This window comes from Haemaphysalis longicornis, unplaced genomic scaffold, assembly GCF_048455015.1.
Source record: "Haemaphysalis longicornis isolate Haplotype H1 unplaced genomic scaffold, Haemaphysalis longicornis Haplotype H1 scaffold_13, whole genome shotgun sequence".
In the NCBI taxonomy this organism is placed as follows: domain Eukaryota; kingdom Metazoa; phylum Arthropoda; class Arachnida; order Ixodida; family Ixodidae; genus Haemaphysalis; species Haemaphysalis longicornis.
In genome coordinates, this window is record NW_027526233.1 from 101,504,059 (window position 1) to 101,520,824 (window position 16,766).

Below are 16,766 nucleotides of genomic sequence, written 5' to 3' on the forward strand. Positions count from 1 at the left end.
GCGTAAGGATCTTTAACGTGCGCCGAAATATCGAACATACGAGTGTTTTCGCTTTTCGCCTCCATCACTTAATTTCATTTCTCTATGCAGGTTTACGCGCCTTTATGGTAAACGCTGGGTGTTCATCGTGTTTGTACTAGTAACAGCCGGTACCCTCGCCCTCTCCCCTAATTTGCATAGAAAAGTTACCTTGGGTTGGGCCCCCCCGAAAAAAAATCCTGGGTACGTGCCTGTGCAAGAGGTTGTAGACTCTTTCAGGTTTCTCTCAGTAAGGTTTTCATTGGGGTATCTAGCAACTGTGTCAAGGAAGGTACGTACTGAATACTTGAAGTATTTATTGTTCCCCACGCCACTATATCGCTCATCGTACAGATCTGTTCCTGGTCAGGACGTGTTATCACGCGTCAAAAATATGGCCGTCCCAGCAACCGTGAAAACCCGTTAAGACTTGGATGCAGGAGGAAGGCTTGTATGTTGTCGGTCCTACAACGTGCACTTTATGCAACAAGCCGGAAACTGTTCAGCACGTTTTCACGGAATGCTGGTACGCCATCTTTTTCTGGGATGTGTTACAGAGAACGTTAAAGATAGACTTCCCGTTTCACCACAAGAGATGCGATTTCTTTATGTACCTAGCGACAACAGTGTGCCATATGACCTCATCATGGCTCTAGGCTTGCATGCAATTTGGAGAGTGAGGATGGCGGTGCGCCACGCTGACCCACACGCCCTCACTGTGAGCAAATACTTTGCACAAAGAATTAGTTTATTTGTTGAAGTGTAAAAGTTGGTGACACTGGATCTGGAATGGTTACTTGTTTTTGAAGAACTGTGTACGTTTGATGTTTATTTCAAGTTTTTCGTCAGCCCAACTTTCGCCGACGGTTTTTAATCTATCCATGACGTGTCTTGTGTGAAACCAAAAGGTAATAAAGAAAAAACAATAAACGGTCGTAGCCCAATGCGTAAGACGACTGACACTAACTCTGTCCGGTCTACCAGACATAGGCTCGAACGCTGCTGGTGCCTGTGTGATTTTTTGCTATTGTAAATGCTATGCGCACGGACGCAGACGGACATTGTGCGGTCCTAAGGTACTCCGCACCTAACAATGACGCTGACATCAACGACTCCGCAGTGCATTTCTCTTTAAAAAGACACTTTTCAGCTCCAAACCGCGATGTCGAGCCGACGCACCGCACGCAGTCAAAGCCATCGAGGAGATCGGCCGTACAGCCCGTGCTGCCGCAGCGCCGCCGCGTACATCAGAAACTGGTCTACATTCCCCGCTACGCCTGCGCATGGAGCGCGCCGGCCGTTGAACCCACTTCCCCTATTCTAGTACACTGTAGGGTCGCACCGCCCACTGTTTTCGCGCCATGGTTACCTTCCTGTTTAAACGCAGTCAGGCCGGTTTATAGATTTGCACGGAAAATCCGAGCAGGAAAATAAAACATTGACCAACTTGAACTAAAAATAAATTGTGCTATTGCGTTATACATTTCATTTTTATATGTTGAAATCAAACCGTTCCGCTAGCAAAGCAGAACACAACCACTAAAACAAACGGCTATAAATTGTGCACGAATTGCTCACGTGTACACTCGTAAAACCTGGGTACAAAAGTCACTCCTGAAATCTACGGAACCCTCAGAACGAGTCACTGAAAACGCTAGGGCTAACCTGTTACGCGGACCGAAGTTAGACAGCCACTTTCTTTCGTTACATACATAACACAAGAAAACGAGGTTGACCACTCACTTACCTGACTTTTCGGCAGTATTTCTTCGTCCGGCAGATAAACCCAAGGTAGTCAAATCCCCGAAACAAGATAAATTTAAGGCGCGAATCTGCCCGTGCGGTGCGGACCATTAGATCGCGCATTGATAGAGAGTGCAAATATCCAACTGTCAGCTTCGGCCATGCACCGGCTCTGCTGTTCGTCCGAAAGAAAAACTTGTTCCTTACATTACACTCACTCTGATGAAAATGCTTTTAAAAAACTTGTAGCTATGAGTATTGATGCTCAATTCATTGGTAAATACAGATACTTGTTGCCAGTTATACACAATAAAAGGTTAATCATGGGTATTTTTTTAAAATACGGTAATTTTCCGTCTCTTGAGGTTATGGCAGAGGAGAACCTACGGTAAAAATACGGCTAGAACGCAGCACCGGCCGCCGTAATTTTACGGTTTTTTCACACAGTGCATCCGCTTGATCCCAATTATTTTTTCCTTAGGCCTAATTCGAAAATCCGACTGGTTTTCTCCGCCGAAAAGACAGAAGAAGTATACGACAGTGTGACTTCAACAAGGCCATTGGGTGAGAACCGCCAGTCGCATTTATTTGCGCAATCAATTTTTCGAACGCAATCAACTTACCCACTGCCTAATTCGTAAATATGTTGCCAGCCCATGGTAATAGGTCTCCATTGCACCACAGCCAACGGCTGACTATTCTTCGCCTTTCAATAACTGGCTATAAATAAAGGATTACGTATAGTTTGCAATCACAAATGTACTCGATATGTTTTACCATGAACATACATCAAAACTACAATACGACGTTGAAAAACGTATGCTTGTAACAGAGACTCCATTAACACCATTACCAGGCACTCTGTGGTCGCCATCATCTACTGGAGAGGCATCTGCTGAAGAAAGACCCGGTCATGAGAACCCACAAAGAAGCTATGCAGGGCGCCGATTTGCCAGTATTGTTATTTGCCTTAACAGGGAGTGAGTAGAACCAGGTACCCGTTATCCATCCTCGTATGTGCAGTCTCTGTATCCTTCAAAATGACAACCCTATCTTCGACACCAAAAAATGCGATCTCCTTAACGGTCCTCATCACCCAAGATCTTCTACTATACTTGGGCCCACTTATCCTTGTATTTTGTCCAAATAGTAGCAAAGAGTGCTTCGCTAAGTGCGGTGCATCGTAATCATGCCAGGATCATCCTCCTGGATTTCAAGCACTCAGAAGATTATTTTGGGAAATGCTGCTGCTCGAACTCCCTTGTGTACCGCATATTCAATTCCAACAAACGTCCCTATGAATCCTCCCAGAACTCGAGCTCCCGAACCTGGGATAAACGGGTCTACTGTAAGCTAGTCCTGACCATTTCGCGCCTGACCGTCTGGCGCAGGCGCGATTCGGGACCCATCGTGATAAGCCATTTTTTGTAGCGGCGTCTTAGTCTAGTGGTGGTTACGCTTCCGTTCGCCTAAACTTAGTCTAAACCTAACGCACCTTATATGGTAGCTAAAAGAACAACAATTCCATTCAACCCAGTTCAATTTCTCCAGAAGGCAAGTGAACACATATTCGTAGGTTTCAGGTATCGTGTACCAGGTAGTAGGTATCATATCAGGTACTAGGTACCAGGTACTAGGTATCACGTATCGTATACAAGGTATCAGGTACTATACCCCACACCTACAAAACCTCTTTCCCGCTAGCTGTTTACCGGGATGTGCACTTCCCGTCTGTTAGGGCCCAACCCTTCACGTAAGGTGAAGTGCTAGGAAACCCTTGCATCCCCCCTCTCAAACGCTTCCCCTGAGCAGTACAGCGTTTTCTCCCCCAACCCGCCCCGCCGGCAAGATGATTTTGGTTCACCGAACAGCCAGCACTACCACCATCATGAATTTTAAAATAGGAAGCCCCTACAATCTTAAACCCGATAGTCTTTCTTCTGCTGCTTATACTTGAAAATTTTGGTCTACCTCTCTCTCCATCCGTCTGTCCATCCGTTTGTCGATTTCTCGCCATCCTGCGAAAAGATAATACTACTAAATGGAGAACTTCACATAAGCAAAACCTTTCCGAACCGCTAAAACTGGTCAACATCAGGTTTACCTACACTTGGTCAATACTTTTAGGAAAAAACATTGGGCACATTTCAAGCAAAACATCGATACATACGCGACGCTTGGCAGTGTTCCTTTATGTGATCACGAATTTGCGCTTGTTATTGAAACCGCAAACGAAACATACGACCAGAAATCACTATTCCGACCCGAAAGTACAAAAAAATCTCGCGCCCGAGCGTAGACCTCGTGGCCCTATTCCAAGTCTAACAGTAACGCGTGAGGTTACTAAGAGCATGCGAGCAGTTGAACGCCCGGAAATTGATTTTGCCTGAGCACACCTCCACTCACTGCATTTATCACGAGAGGACCGATTCAGGAGAGATATTGAGAGGTGGGCGAAGAAAGCAAGAGAGGCATTTACGTGGCAGAGACGGCAGAAGACTACGGTATAACCTCGATTATATGACTTTCTCGGGATCGTGTAGAAGTTTTGTAAAATGCGGCCGCCGTAAAATCCTAACAACAATTACGCCAATAAATCAGTTTCGCGCGATGAATTCGTGAGCAACTTCCCAGTAAACTACGAACTAATAATTCGAAGGGCTTGGAAAAATACTAATCACTAAAAAAGTAAATTCGAAAAGAATAATGCCGTGCAGGTGCAAAATCACGTTCTATTAAACCAAGCCTTGTAGCGCAGTCGACTTCCCTGATTCCAGCAAGGCAGTGTGAATCATATCATGACAAGAACGTGGAAACCTAAGACCCCGGCGTAACCTTGCTGGTGATTCACTCCGGAGTTGGAGAAATGAACACCTGTACACTACCCCGCCGACCGCTCCGCCACATCACAAGAAGCGGCTCCAGCGAGGAGAGGGCCGTCACTGTAGGGGAGAGTAAGTGAAGATGAGACGGAGAAGAACGCTAAGCCGGAGAGAACTGATTGAGCGGGCTCAAGGTCCACAGAACAGGCCCACTGCACTTTCACTTCGTCCGCCGGTTGGTCGCGAGCTTCGCGTGGGTCGTCGGATAACACGGGTCACGCATCAAATCGTCTCGGACAGCCGAGGTTTTTCATGCATTTTACAGGAACTTCATTGGGTATACACTTCTCCGTCATAAAACCCAGGTTGTCGTAAATACCGCGGATATATAACCGGAGATCTAATTACTTTTTTTCCACGCCATCGTCAGCGAAGTGAACAAATACGCGGCTAATATTTCTCCTGTATGACGGTGTTCAGATAAGGACAGCCGAAGTGGCGCCTTTACCATCTTTTGCTGGAGATGAAACTTTAATGCTACATTCAAGATTGTATCCATACTATAGACCGGGCGTTGTGTTACTGAGGAAGACCACAGTTGGTTTCGTAAAAAAAAGTATACGCGCCATTGGCCAGGGCAACTTCAAAATTTTGCTGGTGTGGGAACTTTGGCGACCTGCAAAACAAAACGAAAATTTTCTGAATCTTCGTAATTTATTGGCCAATTATTTCCAAACTTTCCCGCTCAATTCAGTAAAACTGGCTTCTTCGCACTTATAGTTATGCAGAAAATATTTCCCAAGCTTAGAAGGGAAAGTAAGCTCCCTTAAAAATGGAATTTGGAATGATCCGGTCGTGATTACTTTTAGAAAAAAAATTTAATTCATAGCATTCGTTGCAGACTTTTTCATAACGTGTTTCTTTAACTTAGTAGCGAGAGATTGTCCTTCAAGACAAGTGCTTCTAAGGAGGAGGAATAAACGATTATTGATTCCTATAAAAGGAAAATTGACCGCTGAGTGATCTTCATTGTAGTGACGTTGACCATCCATGGTGGGTGGCATTCCTAGTCCAGGATGCTATGGTCCTCATCTGCTTGCCTGGCCCGGATCACCAGACCGCGCTGCTCATCCAGGATCTCGGTGGACACCAGGGCCTCCCACTTCTTCATCGTTGACGCAAGAACCTCTGGGAGTTCCTTCACACCCTTGCACTCCCACACCATGTGGTAGAGAGTGTTGGGGGTGCCGCAGAATTGACAGTCGTAACTGTACAGACTGGGATGAATCATGTGCAACTGTGAGGCGTGCAGGAAAGAGTTGGTTTGGAGTCTTCAAAAACTGCGTTGCTTCTTCTTTGGTGAGTTGTGGATGAGGAGGAGGATATTTCCGCCTGCTCAATCTGCAATGCCCCATTATGTCCCAGGTGCGTTGTGGGATAGGTGGGAACATCGGTGGGGGGGTGGGGGGTGGCTTGAGCTTCTGTGATGGGTGTGAGGGTTGCGGGGGTTGCCCGGTGGGAATTATCTGGTGCAGCGGCATCAGCCGCCATATTACCCTCCAGAAACTCGCGCCCCGGTGTCTACACGATGTATATGTCCGGTACATCTTTTTGATCCTTTAGTTTTAGGATTATATTAAGCTCTACTGTGGAGATGAGACCCTTCTCAAAATTTGTGCAGGCTATTTGGGAGTCTGGTTATAATCATGCGAGCTTGGCTTTCCGTGATCGTTGTAGTAGCGAGAGCAATCACTGCTTCTTCTGCGGAGTCAATGTTTTCAGTCGGGATACTTGCCGAGCCTAGTTCCTTTCCTTTGCTATTGGTTTCGGTTATCGCGTGTGCTGCATGGTTTACGCTTGAATATCTTACGGCGTCGACGTACCTCGATCCGTTATCATTACCATAGGCTTTTTTCGGTGCCTTTACCATGGCATTTCTCCTTCCTTTGAGGTAAAGAGGGTGGATGTTGCCAGGGATATTGGCAACCATGATGTACTCCCTCAGACAAAGTGGCATACGCCTTTTTGGGGTTTGGGAATCCAAGTTCACCTCATACCCGAGATGACGTAAAGTGGCGCGACCTGTTTCTGTGAGTTTCAGCCGTTCAATTTGGCAAATCCTGTGGTCCTCTACAAGTTCCTCCCACGTGTTATGTACGCCTAGTTGCAGTAGTCTCTCCGTCGAAGTCTTCGCTGGTAGACGCAGTGCCAATTTGTATGTTTTCCTGATGGGGATGTTGAGTTTTTCTTTTTTGGAGTTCTTAAGCCCCAAATATGGGGTACCATATGTTTTCTGCGGATAATTAGTGTTTCTATTAATCGAATTGTATCTTCCTCCTTGAGTCCATGCTTTTTGGTCGCATCCCTCTTAGGTAACCCCAGGTCAGCAGGCTCACTCACGAGTGCACTCGCACACACCCCACTCACCACTCATGAGTGAGTGGTGAGGGAGCCTCGCCATTGTTTTGGACTGGCGAGTCTGAGTGCGAGTGAGTGCGAGCACCACTCGCGGTGAGCCCCACTCACCACTCGCGAGTCGCGAGTGCGAGAGCAACTCGCGGGGAGCCCGGTTCCCCACTCGCGAGTGCGCTCACTTACTCGTGCCATTTGCGGGGCTTGCCGCGGTGAGCGCCACTATTTCGGTTGTACTCTCTGTTGGCTATTCGTCGCAGGAGCCGCTCGCTGTGATGGTTTTTATTGGCAGGATTGCTTTTAGCTTCGGAAATATGTCGTCACTGGGCTCCTGCTATGGGGCACACTAAAAATAATTCTCTGGTTGCGTGTAGATTTAGGAATATGAATTGGATGGCTTTCTGACAACGCCGCGCACTAATAATTTGATTGATTTGATTGTAGGGTATAACGCGCCGATGCAACGCAGGCGACGAGGTGCGCCGTAGTGGAGGGGTACATATTAATTTTGACCACCTGGGGATATTTAACGTACGCCGAAATCTCGTACACACGGGCGTTTTTAGCGCACTAATAATGTTCGTTTTTATGACTCATTGAGGGTCTTCTGCACACACTCGCGTGCGACGGGAGACTAGGAGTGGTGAGCGCAACCATGAGTGAGTGCGAGTGATGACGGCGAATGTTGAGCGTGAGTGAGTGCGAATGGTGATGGCGAGCGGTGAGCATGGGCGCAAGTGAGTGCGAGTAGTAACGGCGAGTGCTGAGCGTGAGCGCGAGTGGATGCGAGTGGTGGAAGGCGCGTAGTGAGCGTGAGTGCCAGTGAATGCGAGTGGTGAGGGTGATTGGTGAGCATGAGTGTGAGTGAGTGCGTGAGGAAAAATATATTTTTTAAAGACGATAGTCTTTCTTGGGCTACTTAAACCCAGAAATTTTGGTCTGTCTGTATGTCTGTATGTCCGTCTGTCTGTCTGCCACCCGGCCAAAGCAAAACAATTCCTGCGCAATAGTCTTTTATAGTCACAGCTAAATCTACCCGTCTATGTCCGGTGGAATGTTCAGACTTGTCAACATTGTTGAAGAAGAACAAGACATTACGCAAATATGAGACAACAAATCAATACAGAAGTGATATTTGCAGTGTTCCTTTATAAGAAATCAAACATGCTTGACTTTTGCGAAATTAAATACTTCATCAACTGCAGAAAAATAATTCACTCCGCCGTCGCCTGCTGTCGCCCACGCCACTAAAGCTTCTGGCGCCATTTTAAGAAATCAACCGGCAACAGTTACGCAAGGTTCCACTAGATAGGTTTCACGTTCTGCTTGCAACGCATGTGGAGTAGGGAAACGCGGTTCTATAAACGTTGAAGTAGGGCGCCTCGATTAACGCTCGTCTTCGCCGTACGGCAGCGTTGGCATCGAGACACCCGGTTTGGAGCAGTGGAACGCGGGAAATTTAAAATGATTTAAGCAAACCTTTGGCGTCTTTACCTTGGGAGCAGCTCGACGCAAGAGGAACAAGATGAGAGGTGAGCGGGAAAGCGAAGGGAGGCATTTACTTCGCAAAAGCCGATAAAGACTATCGTATGTTGACGGCATTTGCAACGAAAGGAGCAGGTACGCGGCCAATGTTTTTTTTGTGTGAGTGTCAGTGAGTGGCGCCCAGTTTTGCCGAGGTATGGGTTACCTAGGTCATGGTGCTTTTGAGCTTGTGGTGTGTAGCAGCTCCTGTTCCATCCTGTGAGGCCTAATGCAGTGTGTCGACTTTTAGGATAGGGATGCCATAAAGCTTCACTTCCGGGTCTGGTGCTTCCGGCGGGGGTCTGCCTCTCGTCCTTTTTCTTAGTACCAGAAGTTCCAATTTTTCTGAGGCGACGGAAAGTCCACACTGCTTGAGGTGTGCCTCGGTGCGGTCTGCGGCTTCATGCAGGGAATCCTGTTGGTTTCCCGTTGACCCTCTGGTGGTCCAGAATGTGAGATCATCAGTGTAGATGGCATGGATTGCATTTAGCTTGTCCGTAGGATGATCATCGCGATTCTGAAAAGTAACGGCGAGATCACTGAGCCATGTGGTGTGCCCTCTGCTGGGACCTGTAATTTGTCACTCCGAAGCTTTCCGAGGCCCGAAAGGAAGTCCCGAACGTAGTTATAGGCCCCCACCCCACATTGGGAGTCTTGTAAGTTGTTCAGTATGTCCCCGTGCGATACATTATCAAACGCACTTTGATAAGTATCACAGGAAATCGTACATGGAGTCGGGGATCCTTATTTTGTTGTGCCCTATGTGAATTAAGGGTTAGGCGATTCAGAACCATGTGCTCCATGAGTTTCCCTGCGCATGAGGTTAATGAAATCGACCTGAGGTTAGACAACCCGAGAGGCTTGTTTATCTTTTTACCCATCCGCCTCAAGGCTAAGCTGGCCAGTTTTTTAGACTTGTTTACCCTGGCTTGCTGAACACTTCATACCCTGCTGATTGCTCTAGGAAGGACAATTTTCGAAATGCTGCTTCCTAAGGTGCGACAAACAAATGAATATTTGTCATAAACGACCCCCTTTTGATGTCATTAAAACGCAATGATTATCAATGTTCGAGGTAGTTACACAAAATGGCACTCAGTAACTTAGTATTCTAGTAAGCCAGAAGTTTATTGCACTATTTTTGTTTTAACTTGGAAGAATGAGGTGATATCTAGCAAATCTTTTAATGTCCGACAAACAGTTGCGTAGCAGTTCACAGTAAAAAAAAGACAAATAATTATTGTTGCTTTAACAGATCATAGAAAAATAAAGTGGCGGGTATAATTAAAACTGATCTTAGTCATATTTACCCGTTGCTCAACGTGTTTATTTCGAAATCCATTAATATAATTGTGAGGTTTTTCAGCTTCTGCTTTCTACTAGAGCAGGGTGGCCATTTTACAATATTTCTTTATCGCCTTTTCATAGCTGTGTCAGAAACCGATATTTTACGTTTCTGACTCTGCTTAATCGCACATTATTAGTAATTTACACCGTTTACAAGCAAGTAACCGCGCTGCTAGTACTGAGAATGTTTGACGGGCGATCAGGTCGTCGAGGATATATTTTCATTGTGCCTGGTACGTGCGAAGCTATAACTGCAAAAAAACGTCTTTCCAACTCTCCACCTCTCAAAGTTCCGGGGAGGGTAAACAGAGGTGATTATTGAAGAACCTCTTTTTATTTCTTAGAAAGATGGGCTTTTACCCCACTGCGAAACCTGCCTACCTCTACTTTGGACGCTTCAATGTTAACGGAAGGTGCTGCTCAATCGTCGCTCAAAACTGCGCCGAGTTTTGAGCGACGCTGCACGAGTGGAACTCAAGTTCAAACAGCTCCGCTGTTAAAAGCTGCACTAATGAACGTGAATGGGCTCTGGCCACCATCATCTAGTGGCAAACGGCACACACACTGCATCACAAAAAGAAGTGGTGGTGCATACGGCAATTACTACACTACAAGAAGCTACAGAAGATGTCTTGAAGAGAACGTCACAAAAACGTGATAGCTAAGACGTTGTGCTGAAACCAAGTACGAACAGTACTTGTTCCCTTTTCTGTATACTTAAACGAGGGTTTGCACTAGAAAACCGGATAAACCCTGCGTTATTTAAATACACCAATGTAAGGCTTGGGGGACGTAAAAAATAAAGGAATAATACATATAAAATGTATGCAAGCAAGGAGGTAGAATTTCAAGGCATGGTAGGTATGTATACAGTACCAAATGATACATCCAGTTTGTATCCGGTGTGAAAAGGAGTTAAAGTGGTACGAATAGTATTTGCTACAGAGACACGTTTCCGCAATAAACCTTCGCAGAAAAGCCTTCAGAAGAGCAGGTTCAACATACACTTCTTATTTACGGTTAAAAGATCCGTGAATAGTTTCGCAAGCTTATTCCGTGTTTTGCGTAAAGTGCGGAATAATCTCTGGCGCCTGGATTACATGCGGGAGCATGGTACGTGCTACAGAATTTCACATTGACAATATAATGGCGAAACATTTTTATAGTGTTGCTAATTCCATGAATACCGCCAGTTTACCTTCTACTGCGTTTTTAAAACTTCGAGTTAGTTTGTGAGAGCTTAGTTGACTTCACGCCACGAACGCTGATGTTAACAGCGAAGCTACCTGGTTTCCTAATCGCAAAGGTAAGCTCCATCAAAATTCTCAAAGCCAGCAAATCGATTCCCGTTAGCATCAATTCATTTTGGTCGTGTTCCACTGCTCGCATCATCTACTGGAACCTTTCTTCACTTTTGAATCAGAACACTGCCATGAGGGGGCCCCGCGAGCGCTGTTTGTTCTTAACCGGTGTATTTTTATATGCTATCACAAAAATCAAACAGCGATGTATTTTTAATTAAAAATCAATGCAAATATCACTTATATCTTGCCTCGAATATCCTTATTTTTCTTCCGCTCCACAATGTCGACAAGTATAAACACTGCTACCAGATTTGGTAGTTTAAAAAGCTTCGCCTATATAAGCGTCTCTTTCAGTAATTCTAATTTGCTACATGTGTGGTTGGCGCTTGTTCGCTTCCTCGCTAGGCTATGCCCTCTCCGCATTGCTGTGACCTCGTAACCACTTTCCGTCCTATGAAATCCCTAAGCAAGAGCAGCTTCGCTGTTAATAGTTGAAATGCGTTGACTATCCTTGCATTGTCCAGATCAACATGCTGAAGTAAGGGAGCACGATACTCATGCCTCTTTCTCTCGTTTTCTATGGGCCTAGTAGGCTCACGAATTACGCTTTGCACCTTGTTTGCTGTAATGGCGGGGGGTAGGAGGGTTAGTGGCAGGCACGCACATCAAAAGAGGTGGATTGGCATGCGCCTGGCGGATGTTCTATCTCCAGCTGTCGCACTCACTGCAGCTCCTTTCGATGCTCTCGGTGTGCCTGGGGAATTGTTTCACCTCGTATATTCGTGTGGGTTGCGGGACCCCGGCATTGTGAGTTTTTTGTATCCTGTTCTCGTGGGAAGCTCTAAGGAGCTTCTCCACCGCAGTCGGTTGTTTTAGTAGAGACGCTGCCAAATACCAGCGGAATGTTTTTTTGTTTCTGTCAATTTCACATTCCAGGCCAAAAGACATAAAATGTTAGTTGGGATTTATCTTGCATGCTTCGGGTGTTGCCTTTATAACGCCGAAAACAGTTGTGACAAAGCATGTATTTTTCAGCCACTGTAGCAAGTCTAGGCAGTTGACCACAATAAGGCAATAAATCTAAACGGTAACACCCTAAATACTGGCCACGGCACCTCCAATTTCGAAGAGTGCGAAAACCTATTTTTTGCGAAACATAACCCGCCCGAAAAGTGGCAAAGAAGGACTGGATGATATCCCAGAAGGAGGCGTCCGGTGTGTATGAGCTCGGGCTGCAACCTGAACCGCCTCATTCTCTTCTAGTGATGAATGAGCCGGTGTCCATATGATGAAACTTTCGGGTAAATCGGGGTGGGCTGATAGAATTTTTACTGCTGTTGATGAAATGCGTCCAATTTGAAGGTTTCGACACACTGTCTGGGAGTCTGATATGATGGTGACATGTTCTTTTACAGTGGTAGCTACCAGGAGAATGGCTGTTTCTTCGGCGCTGTTGATGTCTTTGGTAGGTAAAGAAGCAGATCTCTAGCTCCAGACCTTGATTATTTACTATGCTGATGGCGTGGGCTGATGGACTGCTGTACAGTGATGTGTCTGCCTACCTAACATCAGGCCGTTTCCCGTATGCAGTTCTAAAAGCTCGAACTCTTGCCTTGCGTCGCCCTTTGTTGTGGATCGGGTGGATGTTTCTTGGTACCCGGGCGACAATGACGTTCCCTCTAACATGTAGAGGAATGAGTTGTTTAGCGTTATTGTCTTTTGGGACTTCGTAACCCCGATTTTTTAAGGTGTGTCTTCCGGTCTTGATGAGTTTTAAGCGTTACAATTGACTACTTTTGTTGTCTTCAGCCAATGTCTCCCAAGTATTGTGCAGGCCTAATCGCAATAATGTGCCTGTAGAAGCAGTCAGAGGTAAACCGAGAGAAAACTTCTAGGCTTTTCGGATCAAAATATTACGTTTTTCTTTATCTTTATTTTTCAGGGCTAGGTATGCCGTTTAATATGTAATTCTACTCATTATTAATGCTTGCAAGGTTTTAATGGTGTCTTGTTCTACGAGGTCATGACGGCGGTTTGTGATACGGCGGATGGGATGTAGAACTTGATGAATTGTGGTGGTCAGGTTATGGAGGGTTGCCATGCCCGCTCCGTCTTGCTGTAACGTAAGTCCTAGTAGGCGGAGAGTTTTGACCTCTGGTATTGCAGCGTTGTTGATTTGAAGTTCTATATCAGTAATTACCGCCGGGAGTTGACCTCTGGATTATTTTTTTAAGGAGCAGTAATTCAAATCTGTCTGGAGAGCAGGGCAGCCCACGTCGTCGGCGGAGGTACTGTTTGGTGGTTTGAATTGCTTCTTTCAAGGGGTCTTGCTACGTGCCGGCAAAGCCCGTGCTTGTTCATATTGTGACATCATCGGTGTAGATACCGAGACTGATGCCTCGGGTATTATTCAATCGTGGTCTTTCATTGCCAAATTGAAAAGTAGTGATAATATGAGAGAGCCATGGGGCTTTGCTTTCAATGGTGTCGGGAGTTGGTCTGTTCTGAGGTTTCCGATGCCGATTGTCGTTGTGCGGTTTCTCAAGAAATTTTACACAAAGTTGTATGTCCGCTCGCCGCAGGGGGTTCACTGTAGGCCTTTCGGTGTGTGTGACGGTGTGTGACGTTAGCGACGGTTCCTTTCACGTCAAGGGCCAAAATGGCGCTTTTGTGGTGGCTGCTGAGATTGCAATGTGTCCAGGATGTCTTCTTTTATTTGGCGGAGTATATCTTGAGTAGAAAGTTGCAAGCGGAAGTCGTAGACGCGGTGAGGCCAGTGATCATTGTCTTCGAGGTAAGGGGCAAGCCTATTGTGCACGATGTGTTCATATAACTCGCCTACGTATGATGTCAGGGAGAGTGAAGGTAGGTTAGTGAAATGTGTGGGTTTTCCAGGTTTGAGAATTAACCTGATGTCGGCATGTTACCAAAAAGCGGGAACTTGACCCTTTTCCCATTGCTCGTTGATATAGTACAGCAACCATTCTATGGCGTCATAGTCCAGGTTCCTAAGTGTTTGCTGGTGATTTTGTCGTGCTGGCGTTGTATTTCTTGCCAGGGTCTCAAGAGCTGCGGTTATTTCCGCCTCCTTAAAGGGGCTGTCAATGTCTGGGTTGGGGTACCGGCGTAAGCGGGGAGCATACGAGGGGTGGCGGGGATGGCACCTATGTAATGGCAAGCAAGGTCTCGGTGTAATTGTCGGTCGTCTTCTTGGCATTAGTGAATGAGGCGCAGTATATGATGTGTGGCAGCTGCCTTCGTTTCTGCATTGCCGATAAGTTTTCAGAGAATGTGTCAAATTTGGCGGTTGCCCAGGGTGCTTGCAGTTGGTCCCAAAATTGATTCTAATTCCCAAAACTCATTCAAAACTGAGATGATGTGCATATTCGGTGGCCTCGGCAGTAATTTGGGATATGTGGAGCCTAAGGGCATGGTTGCTTTTTTTCTTTTTTCCACCGCTTGATCATACTTCTTTGTGCCTCGCATAGGTGTAGGAGGTGCGGATCAGTGTCAGGGTTGTTGGTGGTAAGCTTAATTGTTTCTGGGTGTTTAGAACCGATTGGAGAATTTTTTCTGACCATTTCTCGATGGAATTCAAGTTGGTAGGCTTGGCCTCCTCATGAAATGCGTCCCAGTTAGTGTTCGTTGCTTTTCCGAGGCGTTGCGGGGTTTCATAATGGACAACAACAGACTATTATATAGTGGTCGCTCCCTAACGTCTCATCCGGTCGGCGCCACTCCAGGTTTCTGATGCTATAAAAAATGTGAGATCAAGGGTTGTGTCCCTGGATACACTATTTCCTACTCTGGTTGGGGTGGTTAGTTCAGTTAGTTGATATTGCTGCGCCATGTTGTGCACGTCTGCTCCCTTTCTGGTGGTTACGCGATAGCCCCAGGCTTCATGGGAAGCATAGAAATCACCTAACACAAGGTGTTTTGCCCCCGAGCCTGCCGTTTTGCTAGTTGTGTGAGGTGACTCAAAGGGGTGAGGGACGCCTGTGGGGGACAGTAGATGTTTAATATGAAGAGGCTCGCTTGGGATTTTGCTTTCGGCAGAAGCTTAACAAACGTGTATTCCAACGATGAAATATAAATGGTGCTGCCTCGTAGTTTGTACTTTCTTGACGAGGATTGCAGTGCGCTACTTGCCTGCAGTAAAATAGGTGTTGGAACCACGGAGATAGATGTTGTCTGTTTCTGCCTCTTGAATCGCGATGACATCTGGGTCATTTACTGACTGCAGTTGAAAACATTTTTTTTATTAGTTTGGGATCTGCTATTTCTCTGTCAAATTGTGAGTATTGTGTGTATTTCAGTATTATTCTGCGCTATTGTCATCATGGAGGGAGGGGTATGCACGTGCGCGTTGTCTTCAGACGATGTTTGTTTTTCTTGTGGGCTATATCCCTTTTTTATTCTAGGATGAAGAGTCGCTCATGAATCCTATCGAGCTGTGTACGTAACTGCTGGACAGCTTGTTCGATTTTGGTTCGGTGTTGACGAAGGGCTTGGTCGCAGCGCGACTGTTGTTGCCGAAGGGCTTGTTCTGAGGGTGCCATCCTGGATTCAGATGCAGCTACATGTTCATTTGTCTTTTCGCAGAGCCGCATTAAGGAGTTTATGCTTGCCGTGATGTTTGCCGTGAGGACGCTAAATTGAAGCTCAAATTGATTTGCAATCACTTGTTGCATGCTTGGCTCAGTCTCGGGCACTGATGTACACTCTGGGTTTACAACAATGTTGTCCTGGTTATTCTGGTTTGGGTTTTTGAGGTGGACGGCTCTTGAAGTGTGTAGATTGGAGTTGTTGCGGTGTTTGCTGCATGTTGTGAGATTGTGTAGGGTGCGGGAGGAGAGGTTGAGTAGTTCAAGGATTCGTTAGCGTCTGTGACCCGCTCTCGCTTCTTTTGAGGGGCTTGGCTGGGTCGGAAGAGAGGAGGACTTTTCTTCCTTCTCCTGTGAAGGGTTCTGCGTAGCCGTGGGTGTTCGGTCTGTAGTTGCTCTCTGCTCCACTTGGTGTCTGGGGACACGCGGTGGTGGGTTGGGGTTTAGACTGCGTTTGCTGTCCTTGCTTGCGGTTCCGTGGTACAAATCACAGTTTGCACTTAGGGACGCACTGGGGATCAGTCAGCGGATTGTCCTGGCCACACGAGGAGCAGATTTTTCTATCCCGAGTGAGGAATACGTCTGGTCTATAGCCAAGTGCCCCACAGAGAGAGCAGTACTTGTGTGTTCTTTCGTAAAGTCGGCATCGAGCAGGTGTGCAGGCTACTTTGACGTAAACGGGAACGCGAGGTCCTTGGGACCTGACAATAGCAGTGTTATAGCGCACCAGCATCCTGGCGTCCTAGGGGACCAGTGGGGATTAAAAGGGCTGACAGTTCAGCCCTTTTCGCCGTTGAGTTCAAGTTCTGGGATGGTGCTGAGTAATTCTGCCATGTCCTAATTGCGGTACTTGCGATGATCAAGTTTTGGTGTCACTGTGTTTGTATGGCTACTTGTGTGTTGAAATATCTTAAAGGCTAACTGCACTCAAGTTTCACCTCGACCAAATTTATTTTTAATGCGTAGTAAGTACCCCCAAATCAGCTGGGACA

The 16,766-nt window shown here is 46.4% G+C and overlaps 1 long non-coding RNA gene across 1 annotated transcript in view; it reads left to right on the top strand.

Annotated features, from left to right (window-relative positions):
* LOC144164162 (uncharacterized) overlaps positions 1 to 16,766 on the top strand; it is a 127,139-nt gene that overhangs the window by 79,274 nt on the left and 31,099 nt on the right. The window contains exon 3 of the long non-coding RNA XR_013321088.1: positions 2,243 to 2,325. This is a non-coding gene — a long non-coding RNA (uncharacterized LOC144164162). The remainder of the gene's footprint in view (positions 1 to 2,242; positions 2,326 to 16,766) is intronic.